Source organism: Myotis davidii, unplaced genomic scaffold, assembly GCF_000327345.1.
Source record: "Myotis davidii unplaced genomic scaffold, ASM32734v1 scaffold1208, whole genome shotgun sequence".
In the NCBI taxonomy this organism is placed as follows: domain Eukaryota; kingdom Metazoa; phylum Chordata; class Mammalia; order Chiroptera; family Vespertilionidae; genus Myotis; species Myotis davidii.
Window position 1 is genome coordinate 240,052 of NW_006299241.1, and position 9,242 is coordinate 249,293.

The window sequence follows — 9,242 nt, forward strand, 5'->3', positions numbered from 1 at the left end:
TGCTGAAAGGTATTCTTTAAGAAGAGGAAGAAGAAGAAAAAGGTAAAGATAAAAAATTATGAACAACAAAGTGACAATAAATACATATCTATCAACAAGTGAATCTAAAAATCAAGTGAATAAAAAAAATCTGACGAACAGAATAAACTGGTGAATGTAATAGAATCAGGGGCATGGAAATGGAGCAGACTGACAATTCTTGGGGGGAAGGGGATGTGAGGCGGATGTGGGAAGAGTTTGGACAAAGATCTTATATGCATGTACGCAGTACCTATGGACGCAGACAGTGGGGTGGTGAGGCCCTGGGGTAGGGTGAGAACCAGGTGGAGGGGAGCTATGGGGGGAAAAGAGGAACATCTGCAATAATATCAATAATAAAGATTTTAAAAAAAGAAGATGCTTGAATTGCCATTCTATTTCAAATGGAAGAACCAGGGAGAGATGCCCTCCAGTGCCTAGCTGGGGTTGAGTGTGGGGTAGGGTGAGGTGTCAGAGACCATTAAAGTTAAAATTTAGAAGTTGGCTCAACTGTGAGAAGGTTTCAATATCCATACGCACTCTTTTGTTGAAGTTTTCCATGACCATTTTGCACAAATGTGGCTGAATTTCATTGATACAGCACTCAATTTCCTCCTTCAAGGCGTGGGTGGTCATGGGCTTGTTGGCATAAACCTTAGACTTCAAAAAAACCCCAAAGAAAAAGTCCAACGGCGTTAAATCGCATGATCTGGGCAGCCAATTCTGATCACCAAAATGGGAAATTCAGCCACATTTATGCAAAACTGTCATGGAAAATTTCAACAAAAGAGTGCGTATGTGCCAGCAAAGTCGTGGAGGCCATTTACCTAATATGCTATTCCATACATAACCCTATACTGTGTACTTTATGAATCAATAAAAAATTTATAATTTTTAATTATAAACCTGTGTTTTCTATCAAAATTACTTCTTGTGTGAATTTTGGGACACCCTTTATAAATTTTGAATTTGTACCATGTGATGCATTACTTATAAAAAACTAAATTTAATTTTTAAAATATGTGTTTATTTCTTTTCCTTTTTAAAATTTTATTTTTATTGTTGACACTATTACAGATGTCCCTCATTCCCCCCTGTCTTTTCCCACCTCCTCCCAGCCCCCGGACCCCTCTTCTGGCCTTCACCACACTGTTGTCAGTGACCATGAGCTATGTATATATGTTCTTTGGTTGATCGCTTCACCTTCTTTTATACAGTCTATCCTACAGCCCTGGCCTCTGATATCCCTCAGTCTGTTGAATGCTCCATGCCTCTGATTCTATTTTGTTCCTCAGTTTATTTGCTCATTAGATTCCACATATAAGTGAGATCATATGGTATTTGTCTTATTTCACTTAGCATAATACTCTCCAGGTCCATCCATGCTGTCTCAAAGGGTAAGTGTTTCTTCTTTTTCACAGCCATGCAGTATTCCCTTGTATGAATGTATCACAGCTTTTTTATACTGATGGCCACTTGTGCTGTTTCCAGATCTTGACTATTGAAAAGTATGGACATTTTAATGATGTTAATTCTTTCAATCCATGAACACAGTATATGTTTCCACTGGTTTATGTCTTCCTCTCTTTCTTTCTTCAATGTTCTATACTTTTCTGAATACAGGTCTTTTACCACCTTTGTTAAGTTTATTCCTAGGTACCTTATTTTTTGTTGTAATAGTTAATGGGATTATTTTCTTAGTTTCTCTTTCTAATAGTTCATTTATCTATACTAATAAAAGGGTAATATGCTAATTAGACCGAGCATCTTCTGGACATCCTCCAGACAAAGCCACAGTGGCTACAAGGGCCGAGGGCCAGCAGTCGCAGTGGTTGTGAGGGCTGGTCCAGTGCCACAGTCCCTTTTGCAGAGGCTGGAGAAGGAGTCGCAGGAGAAGGCAGAAGGGAGAAGGCAGAAGGCAGAACGCTGACCCAGTGGGAGAAGGGAGAAGGTTGAAGGGAGAAGGGAGAAGGGAGAAGGGAGAAAGTGGCAGTTAGGCAGTTAGGGGAATCAGGCCGGCAGGGGAGAGCAGTTAGGTAGCTGGGAGGGTCAGGCTGGCAGGGGATAGCAATTAGGGGGATCAGGCCAGGAAGGAAGAGCAGTTAGGCCAGCGGTTCTCAACCTGTGGGTCGCGACCCCTTTGGGGGTCGAACGCACCTTTCACAGGGGTCACCTAAGACCATTTGAAAACACATATATAATTACATATTGTTTACAGTAGCAAAATTACAGTTATGAAGTAGCAACAAAAATAATTTTATGGTTGGGGGTCACCACAACATTAGGAACTGTATTAAAGGGTCATGGCATTAGGAAGGTTGAGAACCACTGAGTTAGGCAGTTAAGGTTATCAGGCCAGCAGGGGAGAGCAGTTAGAGTGATCAAGCCTGCAGGGGAGCAGTTAGAGGCATCATGCAGGTATGCAGGTAAGCGGTTAGGAGCCAGTAGCTCCAGATTGCGAGAGGGATCCCAGATTGGAGAGGGTGCAGGCCAGGCTGAGAAACCACCCCCCTGCATGAATTTCATGCACCAGGCCTCTGGTTGGTGTATAAAATGCCACTAATTTTGAATATTAATTTTGTATCCTGACACCTTATGGAATTTATTTATTAGACCTAGCTTCAGGATTTTCTATGTACAATACCATGTCATCTGCATATAGTGACAGTTTTAATTCTTTTCCAATTTGGAAGCCTTTTATTTCTTCTTCTTGTCTGATCATTGTGGCTAGGACTTCCAGTACTATGAGAGTAAGAATGGTGAAAGAGGGCATCCCTGAGTTGTTCCTGATATTAAGGGAAATGTCTTTAGTTTTACCCATGAGTATGATGTTGGCTGCAGATTCTTCATATACAACCTTTGTTATGTTGAAGTATGATTTCTCTATTCCCACTTTGCTGAGAGTGTTTATTATAATCTAGAGGCCTGGTGCACAAAATTTGTGCATGGGGTGGGGGGTGTCCCTCAGCCTGGCCTGCACCCTCTTGCAATCTGGGACCCCTCGGACATCCCTCTCACAATCCGGGAATGCTGGCTCCTAACCACTGGACTGCCTGCCTGCCTGCCTGATTGCCCCTAACCACTCTGCCTGCTTTCCTGATCACCCCTAACCACTCTGCTGGCTGCCTGATCATCCCTAACCCTCTGTCTCGGCCCCTGCCATGGCGGCTTCTTCTGGAAGGACGTCTGGAATGACATCCGAAGGTCATTCAAATGTCCCGTCTAATTAGCATCTTATGCTTTTATTATTATAGATTATTATAGATGGGTGCTGGATTATATCAAATACTTTCTCTACATCTATTGATACGATCATGTGGTTTTTATCTTTCATTTTATTTATGTGATATATCATATTTATTGATTTGTGAATATTGTACCAACCTTGCATCCCTGGAACAAATCCCATTTGGTTGTGATATTATGATGGATCTTTTTAATGTATTGCTGAATCTGGTTTTGTTGAGATTTTAGCATGTACATTCAACAGGAATATTGGCCTATAATTTTCTTTCTTTCTAGTATCCTTATCTGGTTTTGGAATTAAGATAATGCTGGCCTCATAAAAAGAGCTTGGAAGTCTTCCTTCCTATTGATTTTTAAAAAATAATTTGAGAATGATAGATGTTAATTCTTATTTGAATATTTGGTAAAATTCACCTGTGAAACCATACAGTCCAGGACTTTTGTTTTGCCAGGAGTTTTTTAAATTACTGCTTCAATTTCATTAGTTGTTATTGGTCTATTCATGTTTTCTGATTCTTCTTGATTCAATTTTGGGAGATTGCATATTTCTAGGAATTTGTCTATTTCACCCAGGTTTAGTCTGCTGGCAGCCAGGAGGATGTTTCTATCAGGGTCCCATGAGAGGGACGTGCCAGTCTAGTTCTCAGAAAAGTGGGGGAAATGGCCCAGCCCCAAAGCCAGTCACTGACACCTGCTGAGTCTGCCCAGGCTCCCACCACCACCCTGGCCTACGCCACCGACTCCTCAGCAGGGCTTAAGATGCAGGGTGGGGCAAGCAGGATTCCTGAGGGTGAGGCAATAGGTTTTCCCCAGGCTGCTGCTGCTCCAAGGGGGTTGTTTCACCAAGGAAAGATAGTTGCTATGGTACCAGAGTGTAACCCAGAACATGAATTTTGGTGGCTGCTCCCTCACATGTCTCCTCCAATCCACACACCACAGTTTCTCTTCAGGTGACTCCAGTCCGCACTGCCCTCCCTCTGCCAGAGCCCAGGGTGAGTGGCCATGAATGAAGCTTTAAGAGTTGACCCTTCAAGAGGAATCTTTGTCTCTAGCATACTCTGCCTCTCTTAGGCAGACAGAAACCCCATTGCTTTTCACAGTCAAATGCCATGTGGGCGCCCTCCCGGCTTTGGTGTTCCAGTCTTGAGAGCCCAGCCTGGGGTCTAGTCTTCCCACTTCTCAGGGGGAACATCCCACAGCTGAGCTATCCCTTTGCAACCTTGGCTACTGTGCTTGAGAGCAGGGATAGCCTCCTTTGTGTTTCCTCTTCCGACCAGTGTCATGGTGATTTCTTCTTCCAGTTGTTTGTTGTAAGTCTCCTCTTCAGGTAGTCTGTAGTTGATAATTCAGGGTGATTGAAACCCGCTTCAGTTTTATTTCCAGTTTGGTTCTGGAAGGAAGTGAGAGAAAGATCCACCTACTCCGCTGACATCTTGAAACTCCCTTCTTATTTCTTGATGATGGATATTTTGGAGTTTGTTTTAATTTCATTCCTCATACCTATGCTATGCATGTCTTTGTATTCAGCAGTTAATAAAACCTGTTAAAAATAAAAGTATATTTTGAAGGGTAAGGATTTGTTCATTTAGGGAAAACTAGGCTATTGATCATAAATGTTAACACATAAAATGGCTTTGCAATGAAAATGAAGGTTTGTGGAAATATAAACATATTTTAATTTAGTCACTGGCACTGATGGTGATGAATATAGGTAAAACCTCTCCCTTATAGTGAATCATAAATTCTGACAATAGAAGTATAAATAGGATCATAAATATAATTTCTAATTATCCCCATATGCCAAATACATCAGATAGGGTTGCCATGACTCATATTAATAATGAGTGGTATTTCTCTCTTATTTTCTGCACCCTGTTCTGTGCAACCTAGTATTGACCATGAGAGAATGAAAAACTACCTCTTCCCAGGTCTGTTTTACTTTGTTATCCTTCGAGACAAATGTCAAGTTAATTGGGATCATTAATGGCTATTTCATAAGCTAACCAATGGGGATAATTCTTTATTTTCTGAGTATATTATTTCTAAAGATAATATTTTGCTTAAAGCACATCCATATGCTCACAAAATTAACTGTTATAATAGAAATTAATTTTACTTACACTAAGTACTAGGTCTGAACTTCCTCAAGGTGCAATGTAAATCTCCAATATCCAAATAAGACGCTATATGATTTAAAAACTCTGGGACTAGCAAATGCTTTTCCAATGACATTAATGATATTTAATCACACAATCACACACTATTGTGTTATTGTCTGTTTGCTGGTCTGTCATCCCCACTAGCTTGTGAGCTCTATAAGAGTAGGAATGGTGCATTTTTTTATCCTTTCAGCTCCACTTCTAGGTTCCTATAATCATTATCATAGAATAGATGTTGAGTTGATTATCAAATGAAATGAATAAGCACCTCCTCCCTGCTGTTTTCTTCCACATTTTAAAAAGCAAAAGGGGGGAGACTTTATTATATAGGTTTTGGAGAAGAAGTAACATGCAGAGGGCAAGAGGAAACCCCAATAGTGCTTTACTATCCCCATGGGCCACTGACCAACTACACCGTAAGTCATGTGGCTAAAAAAGAATCAAGTATAAGAATCCAAAAGAATAAATAAGCACAAAATTTGAATCACTGCACGCTTGACCTCCACTACACTCTTAATTTGTGCCTTGTTAACTTTGTTTTGGCCTTTCCTGCTTGATTGATTTACTAAATGGATAAAACGGATGCAGACAACATCCAATACAAAAGCTTAGTATTTAGATGAATTTGTTTATGATTTAAACCTCAACTTGTTAGTTTAATGGACATTAAATACTTAAAATTAATTTGCACACATGTTCCTAACTAGATTTATTGCTTTTATTCATTTTTGTCTCTAAGCCTCTTGCCACTCTATAAACCAGGAGTTGGCAAGCTATTACCCATGCATGGACTGTAAATAAAGTTTTTTAGGAACACAGACACACCTATTTGTTTATGTCTGTGGCTGCTTTCACAACAAAGTTGAGTATCTGTGACAGAAACTTTGTATCCCACAAACCTAAAATATTTACTATCTGGTCCTTTACAGAAAAACTTCATTGACTCCTGCTATTTCTGCATGATCATGTGACAAAGGATCTAAAAGAGGGTACATTCACTCAACAAAAACTACTATTTAACTAAACTCAAATATGTCCAGAGAGTAGAAATTAAAATATGATAAGAACCCTGAATAGTGTTCGTACAAAATATACTTTCAGCACCAAGAATAGTACATATTATTCCAGATGACAAGGTAAACAATACTGCATTTGAAATCTAAATGTTACAGTGAAAAGCCACTAGACATAAGGTGAGATCTCAGGCAAACTAATCTGCTCTGCCTTTCACAGAAGCCATGATATGCTTTCTTTTTTTCTTTTTTAAAATCTTTATTGTTGAAAGTATTGCTACATAGGTCCTCCGTTTTCTCCCATTAACCTCTTCCAGCCTGCTCCTGTCCACTCCCCCAGGCCCTCACCACCGTATTGTCATGATATACTTTCTAGAAATCTAGATAATTTCATTCATTCCAACTGAGAAATACCTAACTCAACCAACCAATGTACTGGGAAGCACCTTGGACTGAAAGTAGGAAAACTTCTAATGCTGAAACTAATAATCATAGGTACTATATGTAGCATTTATTATATGCGAGGCACATATATTCACTTGTCCAATGCTCATAAAAACTCTATGAGCTAGAGGCTATTATTCCTTATCAACACTTTACACATGAGGCAACTGAGATTTAGAGAAGTGAAATAACTTGCCCAAATCATACAGCTAGTGATGGGAACGTAGAGTCGAATCTATGTAGTTTGGCTTTGGAGTCTGGGATTTTAACCACTAATACTGCAATTACTGATCCTATGACTTTGGACAACTCACTCAATCTCCCTGAATCTCTATTTCCTCATCTGTAAAATGAATGTGTTGGCCTTGATCTCTCAGTTTCTATAGCAATAATATTCCAGGATTCTTGGTTTTAATAGACATTTACATGTACCTAACATTGTGGGAACTGCAAAAAAAAAAAAAACAAAAAAAAAAACACCCAGCACATTATTCATTCAACAAATAATTAATTAGTATTTACTATATATAAAATTGTGTTCCAGGCACTGGAGATACAGCAGTGAACAATACAGATAAGAATCCCTGCTCTTTTAGTGCCTGCATTTTATTAGAGTGCAATAACAGTAATGACAAACATTTGTAGAACAATTACAATTGTTTATGTGTTATGTAATTGATGTGGATTGTCTCTTTTAATTTTCACAGCATGAGCCCTATTGTACAGGTGAGAAAACTGAGGCTTGGAGTGGTTAGATACTTATCAAAGGTCACAGCTAGTAAGTGGCAGAGCCTGTATCTGTCTACTTACAGAGTTCATGTGCTAACTCATGTTACACTACTTTCCTTATAAGGACTTTATAACTAATTAACTGGTTAACATACAGTTTTAGTGAACTGGCTTAAAAAGAATCTCTTAGTATTTTGATAGATTTTTTTAAAAGTGAAGCAAGAGTAATAGTAAGAACCTATTCTGCAAACTTGCATCAGAGACTCTGAGCTGACAGGCCAGAAGATAAGAATTCATATCTACAATATGTCCTTTGGTCCTCTTGACAAAAATCACAAAAGGAATTTAGAGATCAACAGTCTCCCAAGCTAGAATTAAAAGTCAAAGTAGGCAGGCAGAGTGACCTAATCTCCTATCCTTTGGCTGAGGAGTGGGGGCATTCTCCAGAATGACAGAGGACTCACTTTAAAGAGAAAGGAAGGAAGGAAGGAAGAGGAGGAAGGGAGGAAGGAAGGAAGAAAATTTTTGCTTTGGGACTTGAGTTCAAAATCATAAAAAAAACAAAACATTTGTGACCCAGAGGGTTCTCAATCAAATGTTCTCTACCCTAGATCCTGGAAGAACTTGTTCCTCCAAGAGTGGACCGCAAGGCAGGGAACTGGGAGTCTTGCACTTTTAGTAGCAAAACTGTGCAAGGATTCAGAGCCCAATTTTGTGAATGTTCTAAAGTTTAGTGGGACAACAGATAAATAGGACAACTTTATGGCCTTGTCATACTCAAGAGATATGCTCTCTAAATGTTTATTGAATTAATGAATGGCTATTGACTGATGAACTAATGAATGAATGATGGAGACAAACCATGGTATATGAAACACTAAAATAGCAGACAAGGCAAAAAAGCCAACACCAATAAACACTAAAACATCTGTTTATTTACATACATCTTTTTCCAAAAAGGATTTGACATGCCTTGAGAGTTACATATATTTAAATTTGGTCAAATATAAATTTAGGACAGCAAAGAAATTATTTTGTTGTAACAACTAATCTCTTGATTTAAAACAGTAAAAATAAAATACATCTTCAAAATCCCATTTTCTGCTTTTTCACTCTTGGCAGAAGTACACAACTCTCAGCAAAACAATTCTGTTGGAAGAGCTTGCATACACAGGATACTAACACATGTCCTTTCTCATTATTTTTTTGTTATTTTCTCAGAGCTAACTGATAAATTATATAGGTGAGTAAACTAATGTTAAGTAGAGATGAAGAAAAGAAATGTCAAAAATAAATAAATATTCAAGGTAAAAGATGAACCAATCTTTGTCCACTGGGATACTCTGTTAAATGAGCCAGCTGTCAAATCTAAGTCACCAAGTTTTAAAGATTTAAAGTGGGGGGGGGGCAGAAGAGAGTGAGAGAGACAGAGAGAAAGAGAGAAAAAGAGAGAGAGAGAGAAAACCTAGATCAGTTAAAGAAAACAAGAGAAAAATTAGCAACTCTATCAAGAAATAGGAGAAATAGGAATAGGCTAGAAACTGAAGATACGGAAGTTACTGCAACTGAATGTTGAAATCGTTCTGGCCTTTCTGGCAATCAAGAAAACAATTCATGAAGGGCTACTACAAAT